At 42.1% G+C, this 19,116-nt stretch overlaps 1 long non-coding RNA gene and 1 other non-coding gene across 2 annotated transcripts; both read left to right on the forward strand.

The window, feature by feature from the left end:
• The first annotated feature begins 62 nt into the window (after positions 1 to 62).
• Positions 63 to 14,598, forward strand: LOC114210792 (uncharacterized). The gene is made up of 4 exons (XR_003609582.2): positions 63 to 515; positions 1,725 to 1,829; positions 6,713 to 6,845; positions 14,542 to 14,598. It is a non-coding gene; the product is annotated as an uncharacterized LOC114210792 (long non-coding RNA).
• LOC114210917 (U6 spliceosomal RNA) lies at positions 4,406 to 4,509 on the forward strand. Its single transcript, XR_003609613.1, has one exon. It is a non-coding gene; the product is annotated as a U6 spliceosomal RNA (small nuclear RNA).
• Positions 14,599 to 19,116: the final 4,518 nt, after the last annotated feature.

Raw genomic sequence — 19,116 nt, forward strand, 5'->3', positions numbered from 1 at the left:
AGAGCGCGGCGGAGGCGGTGGTCGGCGGTTGTTTGGCTGCAGGGGGTGGGGCGGCTGGCAGGGGCTGGCGAAGGGCCAACGCGCCTTCTCGGGCCTCGCCTCGCGGGGGCGATGGGCTGTAGCCGATGGCTCTAGCGAGGCCACCGCTTAGAAGCCTTCCCGCCCGACCCCGGCCGCCTCAGTCCCCGGCTCCGGACCCCGCCCAGCTCGGGTTCTAGGCCCCCGGCTGTAGCCACGCGGGCCCCTTCCTGGGTCAGGGTTTTACTCATTCTTTCATTTAGTAGACACTCGGTTGTTGGACACCTGCTAGCAGGGCTGGCCCTGGAGATGCAGAGAGGGGCGATCCAGCCGTGGTCCCTGCCCTCAGAATGCACAGACTGATGGGAGGGCAGGCAGAGGGGTGCTGCTTCCCCGGGTGGGCTAAGTAGAGGCCGTGGGGCCTACCCAGACACGGGTGGGGAAAAGCCGATGGTGGAGACTTCAAGCAAGTAAAAGAGTAGGGAGGAGTGTTTCAGGTAAGAAAGAAAGTAGGCTCGGTTGAGAAACCCACTGAAAGGTCAGTGTGGCCTGCCCAGGGACGTGGGTAGAGCGGGATGGAACCTAAGAAAACATCAACATTGTGGTGTGAGCCAAGGAAAAGGAACCTCCCAAAGAGCAGTCAGAATGTTCGGTTGAAGGACTGCTGAGAAGACAGCAGGAGAGGAAAGAATTCCAGTGAGGACGTGGTCACCGTGTCATGATGTGGCCATCAAGTGCCCAGTGGTGACCATAAAAAAATCAAAATTCAGGAATATGGTGTCAATATCGACAGTGGCTTGAATCTATGTAGTGACGGAGTCCACCACCATATGCTCCATATTCGAACAAGGAAAAGAGATAGGTTAAATTGTTCCTGAATGCCTTAATGTTTTTGAAAGTATTTGTAAATTTCAGGATTCCTCTACTAATACCTCTACTAATTCTTTTTTCTTTTTTTTTTTTTTTAAGATTTCTTTATTTTAGGGACACCTGGGTGGGTGGCTCAGTCCATTAAGCATCTGCCTTCAGCTCAGGTCATGATCCCAGGGTCCTGGGATCGAGTCCCACCCACATCAGGCTCCTCTACCTGCTGCTGCCCATGCTTGGGCTTTCTCTCTCTCTCTGACAAATAAATAAAATCTTTAAAAAATAAAATAAAGGTTTCTTTATTTTAGAGAGAGAGTATGTGTGCAGGAGGGGGGACAGAAGGAGAGGAAGAGAATCTCAAGCAGACTTCCTGCTAAGCCTGGAGCCCAGCACTGGGCTCAATTCCATGACCCTGAGACCATGACCTGAGCTTGAAATCAAGAGTCAAAGACTTAACGACGGAACCACCCAGGCACCCCTCTACTAATTCTTGAATGTGGAAAATAATTTATTTTATCTTGCATCTACGGTGCTTGCCTCACACAAAGGCCTCAATCGATGTTTGTTTAAAGAATAAATGAACCCATGAGCCTTTTTTTTTTTTAAGGTTTATTTGAGAGAGGGAGAGAGAACGTGAGTGGAGGGGGTAGAGGGGGTTAGAGGGAGAATGAGAGAGAATCCTCAAGCAGACCCCCGCGCCACCCGCTGAGCATGGAGCCTGACCCAGGACTTGATCCCAGGACTCTGAGATCATGACCTCAGCCAAAATCAAGAGTTGGAAGCTTAACCAACTGAACCACCCAGGCGCCCTGAGCCTTTGGTTTTTAATGTTCATACAGGTCAGAATCCTCCGCGAAAACTGTGATGTAGGCAAAACTTGCCTATTCAAACTGTAGATGAGATGGAAGAAGCCCAGCAGGGGCAGGACGCAGAAGATGGCAAAGGTACAGTGATCCAGTGGGTGGGAGAGGGCCCAATGGAGCCAGGGATGGGAAGACCCAGAAAAGGAAAAGAACAAAGGATTAATAACATAAAAACTGGGGTTTCAGAGCCAGAAATGGAAGATGAAGCCAAGAAAAAAAACCAAAAATATTAGAAGCAGGAATAGATGAGCAAGGACCAGAGCAAAGGAAAGACAATTATTGTACGTAAGTTCAACAGGAAAATCTCATTTGGGGACGGCTGACAGAAAGTTTGGTGTCAGCCAGTGTGACGGCTTCAGGGCTGAGTGGACGTGTTCCCATGTCATCTAAGCAGAGTGAGCTCTGGGCTTCCTCATGTGGGCCAAAGGAAAACCACAACTGTAGAGCCACACTGTAGAGTGACTTGGGGTGAGAGGCTTGCCCCACAAGCATACCTCCAGTCCAGAACCAGTACATTCCCATTATATCCAGTTATTACAACAAGCTCATCCAGAAGAGGCATAGTCTTCCCTAAGACACTGTAAATCTATCCACAATGGATGTAACCAGCCATCTGTGGGAGTAAACCAAGAAATTCGAAATGTGCGGCTGAAAAGTTTAAAACACCCAAAATATCAGCCTAGGTATAACATAAGCAAGGCAGGACCAGAAAATGGTTACAATTTGATAAAAGGAAGCTAAATCAATTGTTCTGTGAACAGAAGGGACAAAGTCAACTTGTAATATAGACAAAAAGAAGCCCCAAATCCTTAAAGTATAATAGATAAAGTCTATCCTGCATGTTCCTGGCAGCCTTGAATAGAGCATCAGTTCTAAAGAACTGTTGAAGGGCCAAAGTGATTCATTAGGCTCGACTTGGCTGGGGTTCCAGGGGATTTCAATGGTACCTCAAGAGATGGAAACTTATCATTGCTGTGAAGAGCCTATTTTTAGAGAACTGCAGAGAATTGTGGGTGAACTTTGTACTTCCAGGATGGTGTGGGCATGAAAGGTTCCAGATGATGCGCTTTGTCTGACTTTGGTCTCTGGATAAAGGATAGCCAATTAATGATGCAAAATGCTTTGAGGAATGCCCAGAATATAAACAGAGGACCAGGGTTACCATACCCTGTTGGCATAAACAGTGAGCCATCTGCTACCTCCAGAAGAATTCCATTTTGGCATTGGGAGGGAGTGTGTCTATTATGAAATTCAAGCCTTCCTGGGAATTTAAGGATTATAGACAACTATAGTGCCCCAGAGTTTTCCAGGTCCAACCTGACCCTGATTCCTAACCACCACCACCCCCAACTCGGTGTTCTCCTATATTAACATTACCCGGTCACAGAGGCAGAAACCCAGACACCTAGGAGACATCCGTGACTCCTCCACTCCCCACCCCTCCACCACACCCTCACCCTCACAGCCCAGTCCAAGAACAAGTCCTGTAGATTGTCTCATTCCCCCCAACCCAATCCCGCTACTACAATTACATTGAAAGGAGCAAATAACCAAGCAAATCAGGTTCAGTAGGAAGTGTTAGAACATCAAAATCGAACCTGGGTGATAAAGATAGTGTGTGTGAGAGAGAGAAAACAAACAGCATAGTAACCAAATGCCACAAGAACTTCAAGGAAATACAGTGGAACAAATCCATTCAACAACAACATGTTTGATTGCCTTTCACTTGTGAATTCCATCTTGAAGGAAGTAAAAGATAACAAAAGGACTATTAAATATGTTGAAAAACTAAGGTAGAATTGAACATATTCCAAGAACCAAAGTGAAGGAGTGTTTGCTGGCCTAGGGGTATGACTTTGGAAGGACCCAGTCGGCTGTGGGATGGTGTCAAGTGCCATGAGCCTCATCTTTACGTGTGCAGGCTGATAGTGCTGCCGGCTGAGTGTTATGGGTGAGCAGAAAATATGTCTCATCATCACCATATCAATTGATCTTGGCCTCCTCAATTCCAGCAATTAGCTCCACCCAGACCACTATTTCCCACTTGGAATTCTTGTCTGATTAGAGTCTGTTTTTGTTCTTGTCTCACTTTAAACTTAGTTTTTTTTTAAACTTAGTTTTTCTTTTCCCTCTATCTTTATGAGTATTATTTTTCTCTTAGCTTTTTAAATATAAATCCTTCTAGATCCTTCGCAACTTTTGCCTCATAGATCTTAGCCCTTATTTTAATTTCTCTTTTACCTTCTAGCTCCTATTTAAAATCTCGTCTTTTTGAATACTTCTAACTGTTCATTTTATTTTACCAGGAGCCATCAACATGTTATTCCTAATTTTTTAGATTTATTTTTTTTATTTTCTAGTTCTTTGCTCTTTTGTTTCTTTTATTTTCTATTTAACATATGCTACTTCAAGTATGAATTTTAGAAACTTCTCATTTACAATGTTATTCTTTCTAAGTTTTTATTCCCACATCTTTGGCTTTAAATTTGCCTTAATTTTTATTTTTTAACTTTATCTCTCATCCTCCCATTTTGATCTTCTCTTCTTCTGATCTTCCATCTTTTTTCTAATTTTGAGCTCTCTCTTTTAATCACAGATATATCTCAGCAGCTGTAAATGGCATCTAATAATTACTACATTTTAAAAAAGAAAGAATGGTCCTCACTTAGGCAGCACATATACTAAAATTGGAACAATACAGAGATTAGCGTGGCCCCTGCACAAGGATGACATGCAAACTCGTGAAGGGGTCCATATTTTTCTAAGACTAATGAATCACAGACCCGTACCCCTGAAACAAATAATACATTATATGTTAATAAGAAAGAAAAGGAAGGGAGGGAGGGAGGGAGGGAGGGAGGAAGGAAGGAAAGAAGGAAGGAAGGAAGGAAAGAAGGAAGGAAGGAAAGGAAGGAAGGAAGGAAGGAAGGAAGGAAGGAAGGAAGGAAGGATGGATCATGGTGGCTCCGTTGAGTAAGCCTCTGACTCTTGATTTTGGCTCAGGTCCTGATCTCAGGGTCCTCAGATCCAGCCCCACATCAGGCTGGGCACTCAGTGGAGAGTCTGCTCTCTCCTCGCTCTCCCCCTGCCTTCCCCCTGTGCTCTCTCTCTCTCTCTCAAATAAGTAAATAAATAAATCTTTAAAAAAAAAAAATAGAAAGAATGACATTTAAACTCATTAAACCCAGAATGTTGATGCCTTTGTTTTGTTGGAGAACTCACTGCAGAGGATGGTCTTTATAGGACAAGGTTTTACATTTCTCCTGTACCTTGCCGCCTGCCAGATATCAGCCTCACAGGAAGCTGGCCATTCCAATACAACAGTAATGCGTCATAGCACTTAAGGGGAATCAAACTGCTGGGTTCAAATCCAACTCCTTCAGTTACTCACTGTGTGTCCTTAGGCAAATTACTCAACCTCTCCATTGAGGTTTCCCTACCTATAGCATGTGAATAATGATGGTATTATTCACCTCATATATACCTCATAAGGTTGATGTGAAATTTAAATGAGTCAATACATGTAAAGCACTTAAAACAGTGCCTGGCACAGAGCAAATACATATTCGTTATTATTATCATTTGATAAGAATTTATCCTAAATGGTAGTCAGTCTTAGGAGTGTAAAACAGCTAAGTCTCTTGTAGATGATGGTCCTGACAGAGACAGCTTTCTTTCTTCCTTCTGTAACAGACGCTGCAGACTGCCAAACTTCTCTTTTGGCATGCTAAGAGAACCCCCCAATTTTTTTTTTTTCAGATAGCAACTCTCCTCCAAGGAGTCATGTGCTGGAGGAGAGGGATGGGTTTGCTCTGCATCTGTGTGTGTGTGAGGTGGGTGGGGGACAATTTCAATAAAAGGTGAGTCTTTTTCTCCCGGTCCAGGGCCCAGTGCTGAACAAGGTGCTTCGTTTTCGAAGTCTAGAGAGAAAACAGCTGATTGGCTAAGGCCAGCCTGAACTGGGTGAGGGGTCCATGGGAGCCAGTCAGCTGACCCAGGGAAACAGACTCACTCAGTACAATTATGGCCATTCAGGCCTATACCTTCCTTAGGATCTCTGTGTATGTGTGTGCACCCATGGACCCTCAGGAAAGGGGGGCAGATTTCAATGAAGGTAGGCAGGGAGAAATAATATTATGCACTAGATAGCTCATCTGCACAGGTAGACATAACCTGTGTATGTGTGTGCACCCATGGACCCTCAGGAAAGGGGGGCAGATTTCAATGAAGGTAGGCAGGGAGAAATAATATTATGCACTAGCTAGCTCATCTGCACAGGTAGACATAACCTAGTCTGAAAAGCAAGAGTATAATGTATAATTTTTATAAAATGTGATCATCATATTTCAAAATATTTAACTGGAGATAAAACTTCTCAGAATGCCAAAACGAAACCAAGAGGATTTGACTAAAGAGGACTTAGAGAAGGTGAGTGAATGACCCCCCCCAAAAAAAAATCTGAATCTATTCATAAGAAAGAAAAACAGTTGTTTTTTTTTTAAGAAAAGTAGTTTTTAATTAGAACAAATATAAAGAAATGAGCACAGTCTGTTTTTTGTTGGGTAAGTGAAAACATAGTAGAACACTAGGAAATTGGGTTGTTCAGAAAATTGTGAGAACATCTCATCTCACTTAAATGAATGAAAAAACACGGCCTCCAATAGAAATCCTAAATTAAGCTAAAGAGAAAACAAAGAATTTTATTAACTGAGAAAAATACAGAATAACACAATTACAACAATTATAAGATTACATGTAAATGGACTAAATTCTCCTATTTAAAAAACAGCATCATAGACTGGATTAAAAAGACAAAATCCACACCTATGAATCTTTTAAAAAAAAAATACACTTAAAGAAAGGGGAGATAGAATAATTTAAAAGCCTGGCTCAGGTAAATCATGCTTGCATAAAAGCAAGTATAGCGGGTCCCAGCTTGACTGATTAAGTTATGTTCATCCCAGGATTCTGGCATACCTGGGCATGCCCAGAACACCCATGGCAGGACCCACTGGAGGTCTGTTTTCATGAGAAGGCAGCATCCTAGAAAAGAATCCCTTCTTCAGGCAACGCCAAAGAGAAGCCCAAGGGTAACAGGTCAGTATGATGCAGTGTAAGCTGCAGGGGAGGGTGCGCACACAATAAAGCTGTCTGGCCTAAGGCAGCCCTGCTCTGTAGCTTTTCAACAGAACGGGGCACCAGCAGAGGAAGGGTGCTGTTGGAGCATGTTGGCGTTAACTCTCCACAATGCTCCATTCATTGGCCCCAAGCACAGGCTCTGCCCCAGCCCCACTGAGAGATCATGGGCAAGTCCCTGCACCTCGGGGGCCTCCATTTCTTCCGCAGAAGGAGGCAATTGGAGGAACTGATCCAAAAAGGAAAAATTGGGAAATAGGGAGCTTTCTCAAGTGCACATTAAGGCTTCACAAACAATTAATTGCAGTTTTCAAGATAAAGATATTCACAATAGATACACAAAGATTTTACACATGCTTTCTCGGACTTCCATAAAATAAAGTTGAAAAGAAAGCCAGTATACTACCTATATGCACACAGCCCTGCAAGAAGGGAAGAAAGACTCTGGGATGGAATAACTGAGTTAAAAAGGCAACACCAAATATGGGGACATTACTTTAAAGACAAAGAAAAAAAGATATCATTTACACAGTTAAAGCTGTGTCAGCAACTTTTGTATCTCTCCTCCTATGCTAATAAGAAGGTAAAAGAAAAAAATAATTAAATCTACACCTAAATTTTTTAAAGATTTAGGTAACAAATTTAAAAGGGAAAAGCAAAAAATATGAAACAAATAAATTAGAAAATAAGAGGGTATCTGCTTAATATGCAAAACTGAGAAGAAATTAACTAATAAAATATTTGCAGACTATTAGGATAGCCAACTAAATACCCAAGAGAATGTAAGAGAAACAAAATGCAAAAGCTACAAACACAAAAAAAGTTTCAATTATTAGGAAATATTATTCAAAGCTAAACTCTAATAAGTTTTAAATATTAAAGGGAATTAACAATTTTGAATACAACTTACACAAGAAGAAAACTCAGGTAAAAGGGAAAGATTAGCTAAAGGAAAAGGTCAAGGAAGAAACGGAAAATTTATTGTAGAATGAATCGGTGAATTCTTTAAAAAAGGCACCTAGAGTTGATAATGTTGTCATTAACACTTTCAATATCAAATAAAAAGCAAATTCATTTCATGAGGCAAATATGGTTCTTTCCCTCCTACTTGTAAAGATAAAAATTATAATACTGAAAAAAGTTTCAAAAAATTCATACATAATTTTACTACTTCATACATAATTTTACTACTTTTGCACAATTATTTTTATTTTGTTCTATTTTTCAGGACTAGTGCTATATACTCCTGCTGCATAGTTGCAGAATGTGTAATTATCTTACATCCCTTCATTTATAAATTGTAACTTAGTATGGTCAATGTTTATTTTAGAGTTTTCTTTTATCTTATGCTATTATATAAATTATAAATGTTAATTGGAAATAACTTAGATAATACATTTGATTATGAAGAAGCAACTAAAAATGTATGCCTGATTCCACCACCCAGAAATAGACAGATAGACAGATAGATAGACATTTGGGTTTGGCTTGGAATATACTTTTCTGAAATTTTTAAGATGAGATATACAGTTGACCCTTGAACAATGCAGGGGTTGGGGCACTAATCCCCCAGACAGTTGAAAATCTTGCATAAAACTTTTGACTCCCCCAAATGTTCCTGCTAATAGCCTACTGTTAACTGGAAGCCTTACCAATAACATAAACACTCAATTAACACATATTTTATATGTTGTATGCATTATATACTGTATTCTTACAATAAAGTAAGCTAGAGGAAAAAAGTTATTAAGAAAATGATAAAATACATTTACAATACATACAGTGCTACATTTATAGAAAAAAAGCTGCATATAAGTGGGCCCACACAGTTCAAACCCATGTGGTTCAAGTGTAACTATATAATTCAAACAACATCTAATTCACCATTTTAAAGTGTACAGTTCAGTGATTTATAGTATGGTCACAGTGTTTTCCAATCATCACCACAATCAGTTTAGAACATGTCATCACACCAAAAAGAAACCCCATACCCATTAGCTGTCATTTTCCTCCCATCCTCCCAGACCTAGGCAACTACCAATTTTCTGTCTCTATGGATTTCCCTATCCTGGACATTTCATATAAGAGGAATGTGGCTTGGTCCTTGTGACTGGCTTCTCTCACTTAGCATGTTTTCAAGGTTCGTCCATATTGTAGAATGAATCAGTACTTCGTTCCTTTTTATGGATAACTAATATTCCATTGTATGTATATCCACATTTTGTTTATCTCTTCATCAGTTGATAAACATGTGGGGTGTTTACACTTTTTGGCCATTATGAATAATGCTGCTATGAACATTCAAGTACAAGTTTTTGCATAAATATATGTTTTCAATTCTTTCGGGTATACACATAGACATGGAATTGCTGGGTCATATGGGCCAGGTTATGTGGTAACTACAGCATTTTAAATTCCCACCAGCAATGGACGAGGGTTCAGACTTCTCCACAACCTTGACGTCATTTGTTATTTCCCATTTTTTTTATTACAGCCATTCTAGTAGAGTGATATCTAGTAAAGTGGTATCTCCTTGAAATTATAATTTGCATTTCCCTAATAGCTAGTGATGGTGAGCATCTTTTTCATGTACTTATTGACCTTTTTTGTATCTTTTTGGAGAAATGTCTGTTCAAGTCTGTCATCCTTTTTTTTAATTGGCTTGTCTTTTTATTGTTGAATTATAAGCATTCTTTATGTATTCTGGATGAGAGGCCCTTATCAAAGCATGTGATTTGCAAGTATTTCCTCCCATGTTGTGGGTTGTATTTTTACTATCTTAATAATGTCCTCCAGTGCAATAGAAAAGTTTTAATTTTGCTGAAGTCCAAATTATCTATTTTTCTTTGGTTGCTTGTGATGTAGCTGTCATATCTACGAAACTTTTGCCTAATCCAAGGTCACAAAGATTTATGCCTATGTTTTTTCCTGTTTTAGCTCTTACATTTAAATCTTCTATATATTTTGGTATAATTTTTGTATATGGTAGGAGGTACCGGTCTAACTTCACTCTCTGGCCTGTGGTTATCCTGTTGTCCTAGCTCCATTTGTTAATGATCTTGGCACCCTTGTCGAAACCAGTTGAACACAGGTGTATGGATTTATTCTGGGCTCTCAATTTTATCCTATTGATCTGTAAGTCTAACTTCATGCCAGTGCCATACTGTCATGATTACTGTAGCTTTTTAGTAGGTTTTGAAAATGAAAAGTCTGAAAAGTTTTGAAATCAAAATGGAATATACTTTGCCATTGTTTTATAACTTTTTCACTTCAAAAACTTGAAAGTATGTATCAGCATGTGGACAAATATAATTCTATAGCATTAATTTAAATAAACATCATGAATTTTCCGTTAGTTATTTGACCAGAATTACATCATACTGTTAGATACATAATTTCCAATATTTTATCATAAACAATGTTAAATAAACATCCATGCAACTAAATCTCTGCACATGCATGAAATGGTTTGCTTTGAAAAAATTATTCTTATTTGTTAATTTAAAAGACTATAATATTCCATTAAGTTTATGCACAATAACTGTATTCAGTGTTTAAGCATTATAAAGAATGGTGTGATACCATTTTTGTATATTTGGTTACGCTCCTTTTGGATAATTTCCTTAGACAAGATGTACTAACTTGAGATTCCTCAATCAAGCAGTATGAACATTTTTATGACAATTGATATATATCCAATTCATACTCCAAATATATGTAATTTTCAAGTTAATGCTGCCCTAAAGCAATTTCACTATAACTTTGTCAGAATTGGGTATTATACTTTAAAAAAAACTATTTTAGTGATTGAAAATAGTGCTTTATGTTTGAACTTCATCTGTTTGATTCCTGGTGATGTTTTGACTTCTTTCGTATGCTATAAATGTATTTTCTTCTGAATACATTGTTTTTTCATGACTTTAACCAATCCTCTATCAAAGCCTTCAATCCAACTAATTTGTAAAGAGTCTTATTAAAGTGTAATAATCACTGTTTTCTGTAATTCTTGCTATAAACAATTTCATGCCCATTTTGCCTCATTTATTTTTAGTGTACAAGGATGGAACAGCAACCAGGGCATCATGCTGGGCTTAGAATATTTATTTATTTAGAATATTTATTTTGAAAAAAAAAAGGAAAACTGAAGCTAAGCTGATTTTTGATCCTTCAAAAGTGGCCTCTTATTCTGCGTGGGAAATAGTAGAACTTATTATTTGAAGTATTTATTCTGAAAAGTAATATACTCATTTAGTGCAAAGGGTAGCCAGTGAGTAAGTGCCCCCCATCCCTGTCCAGCAGCACCCAGTCCCCCTCTTGTTACCAGCTTCCTCTATCCTGACACCCATCATTCACGCAATCAACGTTTTCATGGTCCCTGCTCTGTGTGATGGCAGTCAGAGACAATGGTTCAGAGAGGCTTGAACCCATCTCTCCCCACAGACAGTCCGTGGCCTTGGGCTCGCCACTGGGTCAAGCGGTTCCCTTATCTCGTGCATCATCGAGAGGAAATAAACATAAGGGACCTGGCAGAGGCCTGGGTCCTATGAACACCAGTGAACAAGCCAAATGTCGCCTCTCCACAAGAGCTCTGCTCAGTCATCCCTCTCAGGTCAGCTTCGTGGTTCTTGCTTCTCCCCCTTCCAATCGGGCCACTTCTCTTTGCTGCCAACCTTGAATCCTCCATTATCTCCTCCCACAGCCAGGAGGCCCGTACACAGGCCCCAAATTGCAGTCAGCCAGGAGGTAGAAGCCTGGGGCTTCCCACTGCCTCAGATGGTCCCCGAGAGTTCTTTTCTATTTTTTTTTTAATTTTATTTATTTATTTGTCAGAGAGAGAGATGGAGAGACCATAAGCAGGGGGAGCGGCAGACAGAGGGAGAAGCAGACTCCCCACTAAGCAAGGAGCCGGATACGGGGCCTGATTCCAGGACCCTGGGATCATGACCTGAGCCGAAGGCAGACACCTAACAACTGAGGCACCCAGGTGCCCCATCCCTGAGAATTCTTAACCAAATCCTCACACCTCATGTTCACCAGAATTATCTTGTCAGATGCAGTAAAAACAGTTAAGTTTTGCTTAACTAACTTTTGCTTAACTAACTAAAAGTTAACTAACAGTTAACTTTTGCTTCCACGTTATGGATGGCAAGTGTTTCACCATGGGGAAGAAGGTTAAGATAAACAATGAACTCTTTCACCTTATTCAGGGGTCAATATTTTTGTTCCTGTTGAAGAATAGTCCCTGAACTCTGAAAATATTGGCCAGCATCTCTATCAGCAATGCCATCTGTCTGCAGAGGAGAGCAAGTTTTCAGTCGGGTGATACCTATATCCAAACACATATTTCTTTTTCTCTTTTGTTTTTAAATTGTTTTATTTTCATTCCAGTGTAGTTAACACACATGTTATATTCGTTTCAAATGTACAGTATAGTGATTCAACAGTTCTGTACATGGCTCAGTGCTCATTCGGGTAAGTGTGCCCTCCATCCCCTTCATCTGTTTCATCCGTCCCCTCCCCCACCTGCCCTCTGGTAACCGTCAGTTTGTGCTCTATAGTTAAGAGTCTGGTTTTTTTGTTTGTTTGTTTGTCTCTTTTCTTCTTTGTTCATTTGTTTCTTAAATTCTACATATGAGCGAGATGATACGGTATGTGTCTTTCTCTGAATTATTTCACTTAGCATTATACTCTCTCGCTCCATCCATGTCATTGCAAATGGCAAGATTTCAGTCTTTCTTATGGCTAAATAATATCCCATTGTGTATATATATATATACATATATATATACCACATCTTCTTTATTCATTCATCTATGGATGGACACTTGGGCTGCTTCGATAGTTTAGCTGTTGTAAATAATGCTGTTATAAACATAGGGGTGCATGTATCCCTTTGAATTAGTGTTTTCATATTCTTTACTAGTGTGACTACTAGATCACAGGGTAGTTCTACTTTTAATTTTTTGAGGGCCCTCCATACTGTTTTCCACAAGGTCTGCATCAGTGTGCATTCCCATCAACAGTGCACAAGGGTTCCTTTTTCTCCATGTCCTTGCTAATGCTTGTTTTTTATGTTGTTGATTTTAGCCATTCTGACAGGTGTGAGGTGATATCTCACTGTAGTTTTGATTTGCATTTCCCTGGTGATGAGCGATGTTGAGCATCTCTTCACTGTCTGTTTAAAAAAAAAAAAAGGAATCCAATAACATTCATGAGATTGTTTAGCTCTCACCATAATTGTTATTGTTTAAAGACTCTTTCTTCAAACCCACTAGAATGGCTGTAATCAAAAAGACAGATAAGGGGCGCCTGGGTGGCTCAGTTGGTTGGGCAGCTGCCTTTGGCTCAGGTCATGATCCCAGGGTCCTGGGATCGAGCCCCCCATCGGGCTCCCTGCTCAGCGGGGAGCCTGCTTCTCCCTCTGCCTGCCGCTCCCCCTGCTTGTGTTTCCTCTCTCTCTCTCTCTCTCTCTCTCTGTCAAATAACTAAATAAAATCTTAAAAAAAAAAAAACAGATAAAACAAGTGTTGCTAATGATGTGGAACAATCAGAACCTTCACACACTGTTGGTGGGAATGTATGCTGCAGCCAGTCTGAAAAACTGTTTGACAGCTCCTCAAAAAGTTAAACATGGGATTACCATATGACCCAGTAATTCCACTCCTAGGTATATACTCAAGAGAATGAAAACATATGTTGACCCCAAAATTTGTGCATATATATTCATAGCAGCATTATACATAATAGCCAAAAATGGAAGTATTGCAAATGTCCATCAACTGATGAATGGATAAACAAAATGTGTTGGATGCATGCCATGGAATATTATGTAACCATAAAAAAACAAAGTACTGATATATGCTACAATATGACTGAATCTTTTTATTTATTTATTTTAAAGATTTTCTTTATTTGACAGAGCACAAGCAGAGGGAAAGAGAGGGAGAAGCAGGCTCCCTGCTGAGCAAGGAGCCCGATGTGGGGCTCGATCCCAGGACCCTGGGATCATGACCTGAGCCGAAGGCAGACGCTTAACCGACTGAGCCACCCAGGCATCACTGAATCTTTCTTTTTAAAGATTTTATTTATTTATTTGAGAGAGAGAGTGTGTGAGAGCACAAGCTGGGGAGAGAGGCAAGGAGATTCCCCGCGGAGCAGGGAGCCCGATGTGGGGCTCGATCCCAGGACCCTGGATCATGACCTGAGCCAAAGGCAGATGCTTAACTGACTGAGCCACCCAGGTGCCCCAATATCACTGAATCTTTAAAATGTTATTTTAAGAAAGCAGACACATGAGGCCACATATTGTCTGATTCCATTTATATGAAATGCCCAGAATAGGCAAATCTATAGACACAGAAAATAGATTGGTCGTTGCCTAGGTTTGTGGGGCATGGAGGGATTGAAGATTGATGGTTTGGGGGTGGGGGGTGGTTCAGAGTGATGGAATGTTTTAAAATGGATTATGGTGATGGTAGCATAACTCTGAATATACTAAAAGCCATTGAATTCTACATTTTAACTGGGTGAATTGGTTAATGTACACATTATATCTCAAAAAGTGTTTTAAAACTCTTTGTTTCCTACAGGTGAAAATCATCTGTGTATATTTAAGCTTACTTATTTTTTTAAAAGATTTTATTTATTTATTTGACAGAGAGAGAGAGAGAGAGAAAACACAAGCAGGCGGAGCAGCAGACAGAGGAAAAGAGAGAAGCAGACTCCCCACCGAGCATGGAGCCCGATTTGGGGCTCGACGTGGGGCTCGATCCCAGGACCCCGGGATCATGACCTGAGCCAAAGGCAGACGCTCAACCGACTGAGCCACCCAGGTGCCCCTAAGCTTACTTGTTACAACACTCAGTCCATTGTATTTACTGATCCTTTGATCAGATCCTTAGAATTAATAATCACGACATTAAATTTATTTTCATGCTCACATTTCTTTAAAGAAAAAGAGAGAGAGTGCACACATGCACACACACACACACACACACACACACACACGCAAGCGGGGGGAGCAATAGAGGGGGAGGGAGAGGGAAAGAATCTCAAGCAGACTCCACACTCAGAGCAGAACTTGACATGGGGCTCAGGCTTGATCCCACAACCCTGAGATCATGACCCCAGGCCAAACCAAGAGTCCGACGCTTAACCAACTGAGCCATCCAGGCGCCTCTCTTGCTCACCTTTAATACAGGATTTGAAAGAAAGTATTAAACCAATTTCAGCAGACTCAGAGGAGTTGGGTCTTTGTTGAATAAATATTGCCCCCTTTCAAGTGAATTTATCCTTTCCAGGAATGTAAACTCTTCTAGACATTGACTGGTAATAAAAATGTGGATGGAAGCTCTCTTTTCCATAGGGACAATATCATAAGGAAGGCTCTCGTGATTAGCTAACCTCACAGTTCTCAGAGACATAAGGTGAATTTTCAAGAGGCTATCACTTCCCCAGGTTTTGTTTCATTTCAGTGGAGGTAGGCTTGTGGAATCCATTCCTAGTTCTTTCCCTGAGACACGTTTAATTATTCTTCACAATATCAAAACCAGTATAATGGGAGAGTCATAAGCTTCACCTGCTTGGTGAACAAGTAAGATCACATTTACATTTACGTCCAAGTTACCCCAACTCTGGGACCTTCCTGCCTTGTCAGCAGGAAGGCTGGTCAGTTTGGGGGTGTAGCCTCCCCTAATATATGAAGTCTTCCTGCCGTGCTTGGATATGTCCCCACATTTGTCCCCCGTATGTTCCCTGGGCTGCCTGCTGGGGAAGCAGAAATGCAGACAGTCCTTCAGGGACACAGGCCTCCACCATTGCAGGAGTCCACCCCACCCACACGCCTACCCGGGGGCCTCTCGCTGGCTGGTGTTGCTGCCTCCAGCCCTGTGGCTCCGGTGTCTGAGGTGGCCCCGGCTCACTGGCTCTGCTCGCCAGGGTGCAGGTGTAGGTCAGGCCGCAGCGAAACTCTAGGAGAGCCTCAGAACCACGGTTCCTATGGTGCTCATGCCTGGTCCACCACCTCTACCACCACGGGGAGACCGGCCCCACCCCTGGGTCCCTTAGTTGAGTGGGGAAGGGAGAGGCTGTTGCCCATGTTACCGGTGTCCAGGGAAAGCACCGGCGCCCCAAGGCAGTGCAGCTTTTCCAACCCACACACAGCCGAGCCCCCAGGCCCACCCATGGTGCCAGTGGGCTAGCGTGATCACAACATAGGTGTGAGCTCCTGCCCGGGAGAGCTCGATTCCCCAGACGAGAGTTAAGAAATACCAGGGTGGGGCGCCTCAGTGTGGAGTGGCTCAGTCAGTTAAACATCCAACTCTCGATTTCGGCTCAGGTCATGATCTCAGGGTTGTGAGGTCGAGCCCCGCGTCAGGCTCCGTGCTGAGGGTGAGGCCTGCTTAAGAGTCTCTCTTTTCCTCTCCCCCTCCCCCCACTCTCCCTCTCTAAAAAAAAAAAAGAAAGAAAGAAAAAGAAACACCAGTGTGACCACGGGCTGGGGGGCTTCCTTTCAGGACTCCCATAAGGCCCCATGCTGGTTAGTCTCCATTTACCTCCTCACCCCCCGAATCCATTCTGCTTATTCTCTGCCCTGCTTGGCCACGTTCTGCCAGTGGCTGCTTTCGGCAGTTAAAAGTACCATTGAAAGGCCCATCTTTCAACCCCCAGCGGTGGCTGGCGTTGGGCGGTGATGCAAGCAGACATGGGGGTTGTAGCTAAGACCAGATATCGCAGAAACCAGCCCAGGCTGATGGCACCCAGAACCGACAACCGGCAGAACCAGAGAAGTTCTGCCAAGGCCCGAGACCGATTAAACTCCTTTAAAACGGGAGGGTTTTCGCAGCAAACTGTCAGACTTTCTAGATGCTGACCCTTTCACGTCTGACCCCACCAGGCTCTGCCTGATTGGTCTCTGAACAGAACAGAGATCCTCCACCGCTTGACCGTAATAAGCAGCATGTGCCAAGAGCCGACCCAGACGGGACAGGGGCCCCATCTCACCTGCACGCTTGTGGACTGACTTCGCGTTTGGTTTGTTCGCTTCCTACCCTCTGTTGTATCTTGGTGGTTGTGCAACTCTGCAGTGTGTGACGTGTGAGAAGCCACATTAAACGCACAGTGAAATGTCATTGAGCCCAGAATCCTGAACCTGCTTTACTGTCACGTTTACCTTGCTTTATGATTGAACAAAGCTGACATGGTGGAGAGACACAACCATATGTGTGCTGTCATAGTGTCCTCATGGAAGTAGTCTTCTCTAAATTCTCCCAGTTAAACCTTCTGAGTTGCCACGAACCTGACTCCCACTGCCCCCCAGGACTCTTGAGGAATCCTCGGCAGAGAGGTGGCTCCCCAAAATCATGAAATCGACCATCCTCTCAATAAGGCAGCTGCAGACTGAGCCACGTTTAATCTGACTTCAAAAAATAGAAAAATGTAGCCTTTCCTGCACCTTAGCATTGCAGAGCAAATCTACACCCTGTTACCCAAGTTTGGACCTCTGTGAGCCATTGGACTCTCTCACTTTGCCCCCCAGAGCTCCCCTGTATTCTTCAACACTCTGTGAAGAGATGTTAGGTGCATAAGACTGTTTGTTGCCCTCTCCGTGACCCTGCGCTCCAGGGGCAGAATCGGTGAGGGTCTGAGCCCCATGTGCTCAGGGAGAAGCCCAGTTCCTGACACAGATCTGGGGTTGATGCCTTAACCCTACAAGTTCCTGATCCGGGCTGTTTCATTTAGAAAGGGAGTCACTAATCAGAGATAAGATCAGGTAGGATAAAGCCATTGGATTCTGCCCTCCCTTCTCATTAAGTTGTATTTTAATAACTTGATATCATTTTCTGGATAAGCTGGTTACTCATGTCTCCCAACAGCAACCCACAGAACGCTTTAATGATTGTGGTGGTTGGTAACACCTGCTTTAAATTTTTGCAGGTTAAAAAAGTAAAGCTGGCTCTCTACCTCACCCCTTAGTAAATTCCAGCTATAAAAATGTACACATATACCAACACATACAAAACTCCATAAAAGTACTGGGGAAGAAAATAAGTGATGTTTATTTAATCTTGGGAAGTGAAGGGGCAGGCCTTTCTAAAAATGACACCAAAGCAAAAAACCATTAAAAAATATGGGTTATGGGGTGCCTTGGTGGCTCAGTTGGTTAAGCATCTGACTCTTGATCTCAGCTCAGGTCTTGATCTCAGGGCTGTGAGTTCAAGCCCCACGCTGGGCTCTACACTGGACATGGAGCCTGCTTAAAAGACACTAAAATTTAAAGATGACGGATTTGACTATATAAAAATTTGAAATTTCTATATGCTACTATCCATGTGGATTTAAAAGTCAAAGCAGAAACTGAGAAGTAACATTTTGACGCGTGAGAAGCAAAGGGATAATGTTCCCAGCGCATGAATAACTCTCACGAAACAATTAGGAGTAAAAGAATACTGCAGTGGAAAATATGCAACGGATGTGATGACGTGGTATTTGACTGAGATTTGCAAGTGGCCAATGACCTCATGAGAGGACGTTCAACCTCACTGGTAACCAAGGGAGATTAAAAAAGAAGAAGAAAAGAAAAGTAGGAGGAAAAAGAAAACCACACACACAGCACCATCACCACAGAACACATGGGGTGTCTTTCCTCACCTCCTAGAAGAACAAAGATGAAAAAGACTGTAGCACCCAGTGGGGGTGAGGGTTCCCACGCTACTTCTCACATACTGGTGGGAAGAGTGTAAATACTACACACTTTTTGGAGAGCAGTCTGTCCATAAGTACTAGAAGCCTTAACAGATGGATACCTTTTGACTTAGCAGTGCTCCTGTTACCCCTGATCTGGCCTTGAAAGGAGGGATACCGTCTCTCTTGGCTATTCCATCCAGAACATGGGACCAGTTCCTCCTCTTAATTCCCCCGGCAGAGCAAAGGCCAGGCTCTCTGAAGAGATCATGTAATAATTCACTTTTTCTAATGATTCAGGAAATGGGCAAGAAAAAAGATTTCAAGGCTTTTCCAGGCAACCTTATCTTAATATGAAAAATCTTGACACATTAACTTGGTAGTGAAGTGCAGGTTATATAGTACTCAGGAAAAAAAAATAAACTTTTCATATTTTTAAAGGTAGAATAAAATAAAAACTTTCATATTTTTAAAAAGTATAACAATGCCCGGGGCCTGCTTAGGGGAATGGGCCCCAGGGAAGTCGATCCTCCACCAGCCTCTGAGCTGG

Source organism: Eumetopias jubatus, unplaced genomic scaffold (genome assembly GCF_037043125.1).
Source record: "Eumetopias jubatus isolate StellerSeaLion01/CBP00866 unplaced genomic scaffold, mEumJub1_p1.0 scaffold_3, whole genome shotgun sequence".
Lineage (NCBI taxonomy): Eukaryota > Metazoa > Chordata > Mammalia > Carnivora > Otariidae > Eumetopias > Eumetopias jubatus.